This window comes from Schistocerca gregaria, chromosome 2 (assembly GCF_023897955.1).
Source record: "Schistocerca gregaria isolate iqSchGreg1 chromosome 2, iqSchGreg1.2, whole genome shotgun sequence".
NCBI classification, from domain to species: Eukaryota; Metazoa; Arthropoda; class Insecta; order Orthoptera; family Acrididae; genus Schistocerca; species Schistocerca gregaria.
The window spans coordinates 775,506,713-775,517,484 of NC_064921.1; the positions used below are offsets into that span (position 1 = coordinate 775,506,713).

At 37.6% G+C, this 10,772-nt stretch overlaps 1 long non-coding RNA gene across 1 annotated transcript in view; it reads right to left on the reverse strand.

Moving 5' to 3' along the window:
- The window catches only part of LOC126335016 (uncharacterized), a 68,480-nt gene extending 66,168 nt beyond the window's left edge, over positions 1-2,312 (reverse strand). The window contains exon 1 of the long non-coding RNA XR_007564800.1: positions 2,072-2,312. This is a non-coding gene — a long non-coding RNA (uncharacterized LOC126335016). The remainder of the gene's footprint in view (positions 1-2,071) is intronic.
- Positions 2,313-10,772: the final 8,460 nt, after the last annotated feature.

Below are 10,772 nucleotides of genomic sequence, written 5' to 3' on the forward strand. Positions count from 1 at the left end.
CCACGCGTCGGGTTTGACCCGTGACGTAAGGGTGTTGTTGCGTGTGACGTCATGACAGCACGGAGTTTGGTTTGTGAGTGTGGCGTGTTTGTAGATGTTGTCGTGCTCTCTGGTGGTATGTTCAGGGTTTTCGTTTGTGTGGTGTAATGGGCTCAGTTTGCTTTCGTTCATTATCCAGAATTGTTCGAGTATCAGCTGTGTTTGTAGTGGAATTCGTTTCAGTGAGTTAATGATTTTGTGTGAAGGTTAATTTAGTGTTGTTCGCTGTACATCATGTGGTAATTTTAGTAAAATTATTCGGTGGTTGTTTTTGTTCAGGAATGGATATGACGGACAAAATTAACAGTGCGCAGGTCAAGGGAAGTGTTCGATCCCAATGTGTGGCTGTGTATGTTGATATTGGTATCGGGAGATGTTTTTCAGCTATATAGGCGAAGGGAAGTGTCCGATTCCAGATGATATTGTGTTTAGTGGTATTTGGGGAGTTTTGTGAGGTTGGTTTTTTCCGTCGTTTTGTGTGGGGATGGGTGTCTAAATTTGTTTATATTTAGTTTGTACCCACCCAAAACCACCCCATTTCCCGCGCTTGTCCCGTTAGTGCCATTGGGCTTTTTGTGGAAAGTGTGTGTGTTTGTTTTTCGAAGTAGTTTCGTCCTCGTAATGTGTACGTACCGACTTTATATGCGCCATATTAGACTCGTGGCTTATGGTCGTTTCCGCCATATTTGTGACGTCATGGGTCAAAGCAGAGGGGCAGGATCGGACGCCTCCATATTTCCCAATATCATAGAAAGCAACCACAAAGCAGATGAAGATGTGATGACAAATGTGATACTTCCAGGGCAATTTGAGAGAGCACTGAAAGACCAAAAACGAAACAAAGCCTCTAGAGTAGATGACATCTCCAAAGAATTACTCAGATCCTTGGGAGAACATATCAAGTAACAACACTATTCCATGCATTATACAAGACACATGTGACAGGTGAAATACCCTGAGGTTTCAAGAGAAGAATGTAATAATCCCAACTTCACAAACGAAAGATGAACACATTCATGTTGATTGGAACCAATTCCATGAAATTACGAAGGTCATGAGGATAAAACACAAGAACCGAACAATTATTTACAACTTGTACAAATACCATGAATGAAACTTGTCAGTGTGTTATCTCCATTCCGAATAGAGGCCACCAACACAATAAACTAAATTCAACAGGTGGTGCTTTTTGCATAGAGCCATCAAAGTCACTTGCCTGCTGACACTGCAGAACGTGTGCTAAAGTAATTTCTGAAACTGTAAATCAACAATAACGGTATTGCCCACCTCAGACTGGCATACGCTTCTGAAGTTACGACAGCGGGGTTACCTGTAGATTTACCTTTGGCGTCGAAAAATTACGCATATGTTTATAACAATATATTGAATATAGAGAAATAATATTATGGTCTGCAGAGTCCAAAATATTAACTCCTTTGTGAGGAGTTGTAGACGGCATGCTACCCATATCTACGTTTAAAAACAGTACCAATTATGACAATTTATCATTCAGAATGCATATTAAGCCTCGAGAAGTTCACCGCCTGGGCATTCTTTAAACTGAAACACTCCTAGATTTTAGGTACCAGTAACTAACATACAAATAAATACCAATGAGTTACATTACTCCTACAGGACATGACACTGACAATCATTAATTCGTGTATTACACAATTAATATTGTTACAAAAGATTCATCAGCGGTGATAAAAACAACTTTATGAGTTTCTTACCAATAACGTCCAAACGCTTGCCATAGCAATGTTATGTCATCTTACACATTGACGGTTTACTGAAAGCCTAAGGATGAATATCGGGTTCTTACATGTAAGACTAAAGCATACATAAGGCGCTGTTACACGACATGTACAAAGAAACGAGCGATTAAATTTCCTAGTAAAAAAAAGGGGGGTTTGAATTTACATTTTCTTACACAATAAACATAGATATGTAAAATTTTATAGGCTAACTAATAAAGTTTCAGTTTCAATATCGAAAACTTTGTTTTACTATTGTTAATATTATTATTTACCCTTGATCCTTCACACGCTGCTCTCTTAAGGTACGTAACGCAGATTCCCATCCATTCTCTCAAAACACGAAATTACTTATTGCCAAGCAGGAACACGTCTTTCATGGTTCATTATCCATCATAGTGGAAAAACAGGCACAATCCAATCTGTAAAACTCGACATTACAAGGACAACAAACAACTACTTTGGTCACTACCATCTGCCTCATTGGTATTTACCGCCAAGTCAAAGGTTTTAACCAAGCGAGTCAACAACAGACGTACATGAATATCTGTGGAGTCAACAGCATCAGCATTAGCCTGGTTCACACAGGCAACAAAACTATCGCCACTGCTAATGGCGAACTGCAGTTGCTTTGTAGTAGCATGTGTGCACTCCTAGTTTTCAGTGGCGCCATATAAGAAGCGCAACTTTTGTCACGCCACAAAAAGTTGAAGTTGGTTTTACTATGTTGCGCCATTCTGCCTTCTCAACAATAGCGGCTGGATTCAAACCTTCCTAGTGCGTATTTGTTCGCAGATAGTGCTTTTGTTTGTGCGTTTGCTATTAATATGTCGAAAAAGTGGTCAACAGCGACAATGAGATTCTTGGAGGTGTACCAAGAACGAGAATGACTTTGGAACCACAAAAGCGAATCATACAAACACAGAAATTTGAGACACGCTGCATTAATTGAAATAGTAAACAGTATGCGTGAATATGTACCTGGAATTGATGTGGCTACAACAAAATTAAAAATTCGAAATGCTTACATGAATGAACATAAAAAGTACTGAAATCACTTAAGAGTGGTTTGAAGCTGCAGACCGGTTGTAAAAAAGATTTCAGCTACACATGATATGTAAGACAAAATACAGAAATAGTATATACCGCTACTTAACGAGTGCAGAAAATTTCAATTCGGTGAAAAATCAATTTACTTTCACTGTTGAGAACAGCAAAAGGGGCTATGTTTTATCACTTACCTTCAAATGAGACTTAAGGGCATCGTAAATAGCATCCAGCACTTTGCACAACAATACTGAAATAATATTTTTCGGGACACGGTAGGTGTACTGGAGAGATGACATGGAATCACCACTTGCTAAATATCGGAGAGTTACTTGAAGTTTCGCACGAGCAGGGATTGCATCTCTCATGTGTGTATCCGATCTTGAGCTTGATACACAGCTCAACAAGTACTCGAAATTCGTCTTCGACATCCGAAAATGGTTTACGAAAGAATTTTCATCTTCGAATGTTAATTCTTTTATGAGTGTATTTGTTGCTCCCATATAATTTCTGCTCGTTATCCACTTACGGATCCATCTGCGTTTCCGTTTCTTTGTTGTTAACTCTTCGCTCAATGCCATAATTTGCGCTACAACATTAACGCAGGCCTGAACCATTTCAACTAAGACAGGCGACGCCATTTTGCAAACTGCGCAATTACGAAGAATGTGTGTAGTCCTGTGTGCACGGTAGCTCACACCGCCACTCCAGAATGACTTGATTTGTGTCGATACTTTCGTTGCGAGTGTGAACTTGGCTATAGAGTAGGAAAATCTAAGGAGTTAGTCTACCATTTTATTAGGTTTTCGTGTGTATACAATTTCACCAGGACTAAAACAAGTTCTATCTAAATTATTTAACATTAGACAAATTCACATTTATGATTTTGCCCTCAACATACAGTGCCTTCCGACCACGTGATTTAGAGTGGGATTCTTAAGCCGGGTTCATATATGCAACTACAGTGACGCCAAAGTTAATAGCATACTGATGTAGCAGCGCAGTTGCCAGCTTTCAGTGTCGCCACTGAAGTGTCACAACTTACTTCCTGCCACAAAAAGTTCAGCTTGGCCACACTTCGTGACGCCACTTGCCTTCCACGACTGCTCCCTGGTGCCTTTATTTCGAGATACGAGCATACCATAGCAGTTATAGCTTAGTAATTGCAATTAGATTTCAATGTTTTTTGATTTTATTACTGAAAAAAGTCAAAACAGTGGTCGAGAAGTACACTTTCCCAGTTTCTGGAACCAAAAGAACAACAACTAATATTACTGTTTGTGAGACGGAGTACTATATAAATTGTGGGTTATCTGTGAGAAATAGCACCCGATTCTTATGTGATAATTATTAAATTAAAAATTAGTTATTCGGCTGCTACATCAACAAATACGATAAAATTCTAAAAGTCTTTGAGGAGTAGCAGACCTGCAGAAAAATTTACATAGTTTGACATAGCAGACAGCATTTTCATCTTCGAGTGTCATTCTTTTTTTATAAATGTGTTCGTGGCCTCTGATTTACCACTGTGCGGCATTTGTTTTCGGTTCCAACATTTGGGATTCCACCTTTCTTACATTTAACGCTTTTCACATCTCTAATGCCATGACCTGCATATAACACTACAGTCCGAGACTTACTGGTTTCTGGGCTGGGGATACTTAATAGACAGCTGCCTAGCGAGCCAATAAGTGTTACCGCATTCCGTACTGTGTAAACTACCATCATATTTGAGTGTTCTATTGTGTATTACGCACGCGAAACTACAATTGACTGATTTCTATGCTGTTCTCGTAACGGCTGAAACACCTAGAAAACTCCAAGTGTCAACAGATAGGCAACTGACTTTATTTTTAAAGTGTACTGTTTCTACAAATGTGAGGTAGGTTCAGTGAAGTTGGTCTGCAACATTGCCAAGGTGCAGGAACATAACGTAGATGCCGTCTGTGCGCTTTCAGCCGAATTGACAACGCAGTATTCCTTGTGAGCTGCATGCCCAAAGGTCATTAACGCTGTCGCCGACTATAATATCTGCCAATATGATATCAGTTGATGCAATACTGAAAACTGTGCAGCTATGTAGAATTTGTGGCGTGCTGTGTGACCAGTGTCTAAAAATTCCACTATAGAGTGCCACAAGCTGTGGCATAAAGTTACGTAAGTGTCCAAGCATGCGACTAAACTGACGTCAGACCTATTAACTCACTGTAGTTGGCTGTGCGAACACCCAGTTTTCATTTGTGTCACTCAAGTGACAACACATTCACCACAAAGTGCAACTTAGTGCCAGGAGCCCACATGTAAAAACAAGTAAGACAACAGTAAGAGGCATGATGACCAATTGATAGTGGTGTCATTTGCTATTGTTGCCACATGTTCTTGTAAAAATTGTACACTAATTCCAGACCTATACTCTGAGACCCACTTTGAAGTGCATCGAAGGGTGTACATACCATTGTACCAGTTTTTAGGATTTCTTCCCATTCCATTCACGTATGGAGCATCAAAAGAATTATAATTTAAATGCCTCTGACCTTGTCATCATTATGCCTTTGTGAGAAATACGTAATAGGTTGTAGCTGTCGTTTCAAACCTGGTCTTGAAACTTTATAAGTAGGCTTTCTCAGGATAGTTTACATATGTCTTCAAGAGTCTGCCTTCTTCAGCATCTCTGTACACTCTTCCATGGTTCAAAGAAACCTGTGAATATTTGTGCTGCCCTTCTCTGTATACGTCCAATGTCCCCTTTTAATCCTATTTGATACAGATCCTACACACCTGAGCAGTATTCTAGAACAGGTCATATGTGTGATATGTAAGCAATCTCCTTTGCAGACTGATCGCATTTCACAAGCATTCTTCCTGTAAAGCAAAGTCTACTGCCTGCTTTACCCATGACTTGTAACGTTACATACATTAGGTGAGTTGATGAACTGCCTAGAATTGGTATGAGGTGAGATGAATTTGCTTGAGAAGCTGCTTAGCCCCAGGACTTAGGGTGCATTGTGGCTGGGTGGGCCGCAGCAGCCACTGCAGTCGAGCCAGGTGCAAGGGTATCAGCAAAGGACTGGATGTGAGTAAATCCCAGTACAGGGAATTCTGATGAGGAATGGGCACTTAAGAGAATAGACATTGCTCCAAGAAATGGCAGTATGTGAGATAATCTCAAATACAGCTCAGTTACAGTTCTTTGAACTTTGCCAATAAATGATGTTTACATATTAAAGCAAACCAGAATGCATCTGTAATCGAAGAAAAAAAAAAGTGCATCCTATGACACAACAATAATTTCAATAGCTTCAGAATTACAGAAGTTAATATTTCATAGTAAATAAATATTTTTACACTTGACCTCTGAATCAACTACTTTTAAACGCTTCATGAGAGTTCAAAATCATCTCTGCAAGCTACATACCTCTATCTATTTTACTTATTGATTTATTCCAGTTTTTATACCTTTTCATTATACAAATGTTTACCAGAACATTGTATCCTCCACAATTACATAGCAAATGAATACAGCTCAAATACCTCACATTTTGTCACACTTGTGTTTTTATTTAATGAATGGTTTAACATTTTGCCAGTAACTTTATTTCAATATTAATTACAATTGATAATTAAACATCATGGTAATTGAAAAGTGGTCAGTTGCATGTATTAGCTGACACCATGTATGTAAAAAAGTGCCAAAAGACACTTCTGACAAGCAGGCCTAAATAACTGTGTACACCATATTTAATGACAATGTTTGGTCATTTATCATGAATGTACTTCCATGAGAATACTGGATTATTTATGTACGGACAAACCTTTATTTATATATATTGTGAATGTCTGAGTGTGACTGAATGTTTAAAAAAATTTCTTTATTTAAGCTGTTGTAATATATTATTTTAGTCTGATAAATGGTCAAACTGAGTTAAATCATGTCTGTAGAACTTAAGAACGATGTATTTTTGGGGGGAATGGCCTTCAACCAATGGAAAAGTAGGCAGTAGCTGAATACTACTGGAGTCAAGTGGAGACTTAGACATTATCAGGCGAAGAGGTCAAGGGATTCTGGGCACTTTAACGCGAGTTCTGGAAAGCAGAAGATCTGTATGAGGTAGTATGTGGTGTTCGATCTCGAAGTGTTTGATTCTGTGTGATCAACGGCACTACTATAATTTATACTTCTGAAGGGACTTCATATTTCGATAGATTTGAATGTGCTCTAGAGGACGACTCTAACTTTCTCCATGTGTATTATGGAACTGAGGATAGACAGAGCATGAGCTTCTACTCACCTTAACATCTCTGTTAATTTGTAAATAGCGTGTGAACTGTTTTTAGCAAGTGAATATTTAGTGCATAGTGACTAGGAAATGAACTTAGTTTTTACATATCTTTGATAATAGCTTGTGGATTTTGGTACCGTTCTCGAGATGCTCTCAACATAAAATTATTGCATTTTATAACAGTATTTTCTGTCTGTATTTTAATTGAACATTGAAGGACCACTTCCTGTATGTCTGAGATGTCCTTTGTTGAATAAACATTAGTCGACATAGTTATCTGTCGTCTACATCAATTACAGACACTAGAATAGAGCCATTGACATTAAACTATTCATTTAACATCTATTTCGTGTTTTTTGTGCATTTTATTAGCTCACGATTCTAGCCATTGGATAGGCTATTTGACTGCAGGATCACAGCTACAGGTTATTATATGCAGCGAATTAGCTGCAGCACATCAAAGCAAATGTGTGCAGCTTGACCCTATGACTACATCGAGATATTCCTTTTAAACAGTGCACTGCATAGCCCAAGCACCTAAAATATGACAAACCACAGGTAAAGACATGACTGGCTTGTTCGTATAGGATGCTGTTTACAAGAGCAACAACACTGACAGTTAGGTACTATTGCAGACTGAGCCTAAATGATCATTCCATTTCATATGAGTTGACTGATTCCAAGTGTGACTCACTGACACTACAGTCATAGGATACTACGCTTTTTTCGTTTTGTGAAGTGCAAAAGTTTACATTTCTGAAAATTTGAAGTAGACAGTATAGTGACTGGTTTGTTCGTATGGGATGCTGTTTGCAAGAACAACTACACTAGCAATAACCTTTAGGTACTGTTGCAGACTGAGCCTAAGTGATCATTCCATTTCATATGAGTTGGCTGCTTAAAACTCTGACTCATTGATACTACATTCATAGGATACTAGGTTTTCTCCATTTCAAGAAGTGTGCAGTTATACATTTCTGAACATTTAAAGCAGACAGTATTGTTAGACATAAATAAGAGCTCTAGAACAAAGAGCATATATATTTTTTAAATTCTTTGGTTTAAAAGCAAGATTTTAATTTTCTTGTTTCCCATTTAAAAATTTCTCGATATATAACCAAGGTTTTAATTTCGGTGTTTCCTCCATCCAAAATTTTAAAGATTTGTAAATGAAGTTCTCATTTAAATAAAAAATAAAATTTTTTCGATGATCCTAAAATCCATGCAAATTCAATGACATGAATCGAACAAGCTTTATTTTGTCTTTTGTTCAGTAAATAAATTTCAGATCAACATTTTTTTCTAATTTATCATCACCATATAAAAAGACTTTAGTGTAACTATCTAGAAGAGTAATTTGTAATTTGTTTTCAAAATGTAATAACATTTCTTCCATATTTAGTTTTTGAACTATTGTAATTTTTTAAATTAAAAATTTAAATATTTGATATTGAGAATTTTAAACATTTTAAAATTTAGGGTTTCAATAATTAAAACAGCTGACCAAACCTTTTGAAGTTTGGAAAAAGAAAATTTTCAAATTTTTTATTCATTTATACAACTAAAAGTTCTCAGTTAAAATTCTTTGTTATGTATCATAAGTTAAATTCTTTTTACCAAACATAATTATATAAGCAATTGTGTCATTTGCTATCTTTTCATTATAAAATACACATGATTTCATCACTGTTTTCTGTGTAGTTAAAACATTCATGGAGTGAGCATTGGCATGATTAAAAACGTCGTAGCCACTATTATTCCAGTTATCACAGACATCTTCAACCTGTCTCTTGTCAGTAGTATATATCCTACTGAGTGGAAGCAAAGTTTAATCCAGCCTATACCCAAGACTGACAACCCTAAGTCGCCAGGTGACTACAGGCCGATCAGCATACTACCTGCAATATCTAAAGCCCTAGAATACATTGTCCATGAACAGCTGACGGATTACCTCAAAACTCATAACATCCATGACGAATATCAGTCAGGCTTTCGAAGGCACCATAGTACAGCAACTGCATTAATCAAAGTAACTGATGACATTAAACATGCTATGGACAGACGTGAAGCTACTATCCTAACACTGCTTGACTTTAGCAAGGCTTTTGACACAGTTGACTTCGATATATTACTAATTAAAATGAAACAGCTGAATTTCTCAATCAGCGCAATACACTGGTTCGACAGCTACCTCAAAAACAGAAGTCAACAAGTCGTTTGTGGGTCGGAAAAGTCATCATGGAAAAGCGTGCACTCTGGAGTTCCCCAAGGCTCCGTCCTTGGTCCACTACTCTTCTCACTGTATATTAATGATATTTCTTCAGTGATTCACTCCTGCAGATACCATCTATATGCTGACGACATCCAACTGTACATAAGTGCAAGCCCCGAAAACATTGCTGGCGCAGTAGCGAGTATGAACGCAGATCTTTGCTCTGTTTCTCGATGGGCACAGAACCTAGGTCTGAAACTAAACCCCAAGAAATCCCAGGTGACACTTATATCTCATCCAAAGTTAATCAGCCGGTACTTTCGCGAAACGGTCCCTAAAATACTCCTCAATGGTACCCAACTACCATACCAAAAAACAGTAAAAGACCTTGGAATAATCTTGGATGAACACCTAAACTGGGAAGAACAAACAGTCACAGCTTGCCGGAAATCGCTCTCCTCCCTACATGCAATTAAAAAATTTAGAAAAATATTTCCAACCCATGTTAAACAAAAATTAGTCCAAACACTAGTCTTGCCTAATCTTTACTACTGCGATGTAGTTCAACACGGCACAAATAGTGAAAATTCTAGATGCCTCGAGCTAGTGATGAATGCTTGCGTCAGATACGTGTGCAATATTCGGTTGTATGATCATATCAGTCCTTCATACTCCCAGCTAGGTTGGATACGCCCACATAAGGCACGCGATCTCCACACGATGTGCTTACTTCATCGATTTCTTAGCCACTGGTGCCCCCAATACTTATCTTCTCACATTAAACATCTATCATCATTCCACAATCGCAATACCAGATCGGATACGTCTATCATCTTGGCTGTACCTTTACATAACACAAAATATTTCTCCGTGTCATTCTCCATCTCAGCCATACGACTATGGAACGCACTCCCCTGTGATCTGCGTCTTATCCAGAACTACTCAACATTCAAGAGGGAACTCAAAACTTACATATTAGGGACGGTATAGCCACCATTGTTGTGCCCCTAACATCTCTTTCTTTCTTCTCTCCATCACAGCTTCGAATTTTACCATTCTTTTTCTCTTCCTCTAACCTATCTACCTCTTATATATCTCTTTCACCCCATTCTATCGTCTTATGTCTCTGCTCGATGAGAATAACTCACAAGCTGCAAGAATATAACGAGAAAATTCCCAACTAACTGACATTCACAAAAGAAATGTATGTTTACTTTCATATACTTAGTCACTATTATTATTATTATTATTATAATTATTATTACTATTATCATTATTATTATCATTATTATTGTTGATTGTTATAATTATTTTTATTGTTATAACTATCATTGTACTACTGTTATAATCTCAAATTTTTTTCGTTTGACATCAATACTGCATAATACGTTAAATGTTCTTAATGTTATTTAGAAACTGTAACTCGTTCAATCTGAG